Source organism: Trichechus manatus, unplaced genomic scaffold, assembly GCF_000243295.1.
Source record: "Trichechus manatus latirostris isolate Lorelei unplaced genomic scaffold, TriManLat1.0 scaffold00037, whole genome shotgun sequence".
Classification (NCBI taxonomy): Eukaryota; Metazoa; Chordata; class Mammalia; order Sirenia; family Trichechidae; genus Trichechus; species Trichechus manatus.
In genome coordinates this window covers 14590186-14595500 of record NW_004443973.1, presented here as the reverse complement: position 1 = coordinate 14595500, position 5315 = coordinate 14590186, and the positions used below count along the sequence as shown (strand labels likewise).

General features: G+C 40.2%; 1 pseudogene across 1 annotated transcript; it reads left to right on the top strand.

The window, feature by feature from the left end:
* Window positions 1–2355: 2355 nt before the first annotated feature.
* LOC101349106 (40S ribosomal protein S18 pseudogene) lies at window positions 2356–2909 on the top strand (annotated as a pseudogene). Its single transcript, XR_001121480.2, has one exon. The product of XR_001121480.2 is annotated as a 40S ribosomal protein S18 pseudogene (transcript).
* Window positions 2910–5315: the final 2406 nt, after the last annotated feature.

Here is a 5315-nt window from a genome sequence, read left to right as displayed (position 1 = left end):
TAAACAGAATACAAAACATTAGTAACAGTGTAAAAACACCAGAAGAGAAACTAGATAACTGGGAGCTCCTATAAATCAAACACTAATCCTCATCAAAAGACTTCATCAAAAGAGTCAAAAGACAACCTACAGACTGGGAATAATTTTTGGCTACAACGAATCCGATCAGCATCTAATCTCTAAAACCTACAAGATACTGCAAAACCTCAGCAACAAAAAGACAAATAACCCAATTAAAATATGGGCAAAAGATATGAACAGCCACTTCACCAAAGAAGACATTCAGACGGCTAACAGATACATGAGAAAATGCTCACGATCATTAGCCATTAGAGAAATGCAAAGCAAAACTACAATGAGATACCATCTCACTCCAAAAAGGCTAGAATCAATCCAAAAAACACAAAATAATAAATGTTGGAGAGATTATGGAGAGACTGGAACACTTATACACTGTTGGTGGGAATGTAAAATGGTACAACCACTTTGGAAATCAATTTGGTGCTTCCTTAAAAAGCTAGAAATAGAATTACCATATGATCCAGCTATCCCACTCCTTGGAATATATCCTAGAGAAATAAGAGCTGTCACACAAATAGGTATATGCACACCCATGTTAATTGCAGCACAGTTCACAGTAGCAAAAAATGGAAACAACCTAGGTGCCCATCAATGGATTAATGGATAAACAAATTGTGGTATAGTCACACAGTGGAATACTATTCAATGATAAAGAATAACGATGAATATGTGAAACATAGATGAATCTGGAAGGCAGTATGTTGAGTGAAATTAGTCGCAAAAGGATGAATATTGTATTAGAACCGCTATTATAAGAACTCAAGAAAAGATTTAAACACAGAAAACATTCTTTGATGGTGGGAAGGGAAGGAGAGGGGTACTGACTAACTAGATAGTAGACAAGAATTATCTTAGGTGAAGGGAAGGACAACACATAACACAAGGGAAGTCAGCACAACTGGACTAAACCAAAGCTAAGAAGTTTCCTGAATACAACCAAACGCTTTGAGGGACAGAGTAGCAGGGGCAGGGTTTTGGGGACTATGGTTTCAGGAGACATCTAGGTCAATTGGCATAACCAAGTTTATTAAGAAAATGTTCTGCATCCCACTTTGGTGAGTGGTGTCTGGGGTCTTAAAAGCTAGCGAGTGACCATCTAAGATACATCAATTAGTTCCAATCCACCTGGACCAAAGGAGAATGAACACCAAAGACACAAGGAAAATATTAGCCCAAGAGACAGAAAGGGCCACGTAAACCAGAGACTCCATCAGCCTGAGACCAGAAGAACTAGATGGTGTCCAGCTACCACCAATGGCTGCCCTGACAGGGAACACAACAGAGAGTCCCTGACAGAGCTGGAGAAAAGTGGGGTGCAGAACTCAAATTCATGTAAAAAGACGAGGCTTAACGGTCTGACTGAGACTGAAGAGACTCCAGAAGACATGGCCTCCAGACTCTCCGTTAGCCCAGAACTGAAACCATTCCCGAAGCCAACTCTTCAGACAAAGATTAGACTGGGGTATAAGACATAAAATGATACTGGTGAAGAGAGTGCTTCTTAGCTCAAGTAGATACATGAGACTAAACGGGCAGCTCCTGTCCAGAGGTGAGATGAGAAGGCAAAAAGGGACAGGAACTGGTTGAATGGACACAGGAAATCCAGGGTGGAAAGGAGGAGTGTGCTGTCACATTATAGGAATAGCAGCTAGGGTCACATAGCAATGTGTGTATAAATTTTTGTATGAGAAACTGACTTGAACTGTAAACTTTCACTTAAAGCACAATTAAAAAAAAACAACAACAAAGACCAGCCTGGGTGCTAGGGATGCTTATTGCTACTGGATTTTTCATTGTTTCTAGGCCTAAAATTAAAATACATGATAACAATAACATAAAAGGCAGGAGAGGGATAATTGGAGTTTACTTTTGCACCACAGGGTGTTTACCTAACCTCTTCTATCCTATCACTGTATCCCCTTTTCCCACAGAAAGTACCCTAGGATAATAAAATTAAAATATCACATTATATAACTCATTTACTTTATTATATATATCACACACACAATTACTATTCTCGGAATAACAATACCAACACTCAATTTGGGTATGAATTTTTAATAATTTTGGATTTCTTCAAAAATTTTAAATAAAAGGAAGATGAAGAGGTGAAGTTGAAACTAGCTAGCTACCACCTGGGACTTGGGTTTTTAGTCAGATAAAAGGAAAGAATGTTAATGAATTCCAGCCAGAGACTCTAAACACACAAAAAAATTAAGAAAGCTTTAGAGCATTTTATTCCTCATAATTTTTTTCAATATTTATTATCTTTTTTAAAAAATAATATTGTGCTCTTCCACCGGAGGGCTACACGCCGCCGCTCCTGTTGCAGCCATGTCTCTAGTGATCCCCGAAAAGTTCCAGCACATTTTGCGAGTACTCAACACTAACATCGATGGGCGGTGGAAAATAGCCTTTGCCATCACTGCCATTAAGGGTGTGGGGCGAAGATACGCTCATGTGGTGTTGAGGAAAGCAGACATAGACCTCACCAAGAGGGCAGGAGAACTCACTGAGGATGAGGTGGAGCGTGTGATCACCATTATGCAGAATCCACGCCAGTACAAGATTCCAGACTGGTTCTTGAACAGACAGAAAGACGTGAAGGATGGAAAATACAGTCAGGTCCTGGCCAATGGTTTGGACAACAAGCTCCGTGAAGACCTGGAGCGGCTGAAGAAGATTAGGGCCCACAGAGGGCTGCGCCACTTCTGGGGCCTTCGTGTTCGAGGCCAGCACACAAAGACTACTGGCCGCCGTGGCCGTACTGTGGGTGTGTCCAAGAAGAAATAAGTCTGTAGGCCTTGTCTATTAATAAATAGTTTATACATCTTCAAAAAAAAAAAAATAAAAATAAAAATAATATTGTGTTTTCGGTGAAAGTTTATGCAGCAAATTAGGTTCCCATTTGACAATTTCTATATAAATTGTTCAGTGTCATTAGTTATATTTTTCACAGTGTGTCAACATTCTCTGTAATTGTATTCTGGCTGTTCCGTTTCCAGTGCTCTAGTTTCCCTGCCCCCTTATCGTCTCATCTTTGCATTAGACTAATTGTTGACTTTTGGTCTGTCTTAGGCTAGGTTCTCTAGAGAAGCAAAACCAGTGAAGTGTATAAACATATATATAGAGAGGTTTATGTCAAGGGACTGATTCACACAGTTGTAGAGGCTGGAAAGTCCCAAGTTCTTGGGCCGGGCTGGAGGCTTCTCCTGACTCACATAGCTGCAAGGGCTGGTGAACTCCAGATTGGCAGGTCAGACAGCAGGCCTCTGGCTCATAGGCTGTGGAGGCCGATGAAGCCCAAGATCAGCGGGTAAACTGCTAGCTCAAGTCCCAAGATTTGGAGGTCAGATGAACAGGAGCCAGCTGCAGGATCCAGAGGCAGCAAAAGCCGGAGAGCTTTGCTAGAAAGTCCACCTGTATTGGATGCAGGCCACACCCACAAGGAAACTCCCTTTCAACTGATTGGCTGCTCATAACATCTCATCATGGAGGTGATTACATTATATTTCAGATCTCATTGTGGAGGCAATTACATCATTCCATAGCAAGCGAACTACATTGTAACTGTCAAACCACTGAGAATCATAGGCCAGACAAGCTGGCACACAACCTAAACCATCACACGGTCTCATATAGATGGTTTTTTAATGGAGCACTGTACTCACTGATAACATCCTTTATTTTATGTACCAATCTGTTATTTTGCTAATTGTTCCTCATAATTTTTGAAGATCTTTGAAATACAGTTTTTGTCAGTTTTTTTTTCTGCTTTTTGGTCCCCGAGTTTCCAGCATAAGGCATTTATTGTTGAAGGCTCCACCAAAAGCTTATGAGAGGACTCTTCCGGATAACATTTTCTCTTTGTCAACATGTCAGGAAGTCCAGTCAACACAAAAGTCAAATAAAATTCTTTCCCAGTGTTTACAAATATAGAAACCTAAAGTCATTGGTTTAAAAATGTGCCTATTCCCTCTTACACTTTTGCTTTTAAAAGAAGTTAGGAAGGCGGGGGTTGGAGTCCATAACTTCTGTCTCCTCGAACAAGAAGAAACTTTTTAAAGAAGGTTTGGGTCAGGAATTGCACACTGTGCTCAGAAGCCCAATGAGTCCAAGCATTTACTCAACCTCACAAAAATCATAGCACAAACCTGGTGTATGAAAATTCTGGAAAGTTTAAATCAAAGTCATGCCAAAGTAAAAATTATCATTACTTTCTTGGCTGGATGCAACTTCAGTCTTCAAGAGCATTTTGTGGCTCTGTAGTCTGTATTTGAGTTTTTCACCTTGCATACCTGTAATATTTTGAAGAGTAGATCCAACTGGGCTTCTTTTCATAGTGACATCCGCCTTCTGTAAGCCTCTGTGTTTTTGTTCCATAAGTTATAAACAGAGATGTTCCTGGCCATTGTAGTGGATGAGCTGAAGCTTTGGATCTTTTTTTCAGTGAGGAAGCTCAAAGTTTTATGAGAAAACAACTGTAAAAATTTAACAAAACATCTGTGGAATAAGCACAGCATCCTGTCTCATGAATCCAGAATCAGGCTCCACCAGGTTTCTTCCCTTTTCTTTTCCCTTCCCTGCTTGTAAAAACCAAACATTTAAGATAATTTAAGATGCGGGAAAGGACAGCCGCCCACCCTGTTCTCCAATGCCTTCTTCTCTTTAATAAATTTGTAGAGCAGTTTTAGTTCAGGTCTTGGATGATACTTTGCAATCAGTTCTTTGATTGGAAAATTGCCTTGCACGCTATTAGGCTTTCTTATGAACTGATAAATCCCTGTTGACAATAGCAACAGTACAGTCTACAAGACGTGTGATCATGTCACTCGTCTGTTCAAATTCCTGCGATGGTCCCTATTTCATTCAGAATTAAAGTCAGAGTCCTTACAATAGTATACACGTGTGCTATTTTAGACTGACACAAAGATGGAGAATCAGATGCCCAGCTAAAAGCTCAAGGAGTTTTGTAACTAAGGGGAAGAATGCGTTTATGGTTACTGGAAGAGTTGGCAGTCTCTGCCAGATGTTAAAATGATATAAAGCTATTATAATTAAAATTATGGTCTGTTATTGTCATGGTTTGCATTATGTCCCCCAAAAAATGTGTGTATCAGTTTGGCTGGGCCCTGATTCCCGGTACTGTGTGATTTTCCTGTATGTTGTAAACCTGCCTCTATGATGTTAATGAGGGAGGATGGGTGGCAGTTGTGTTAGTAAGGCAGGACCTG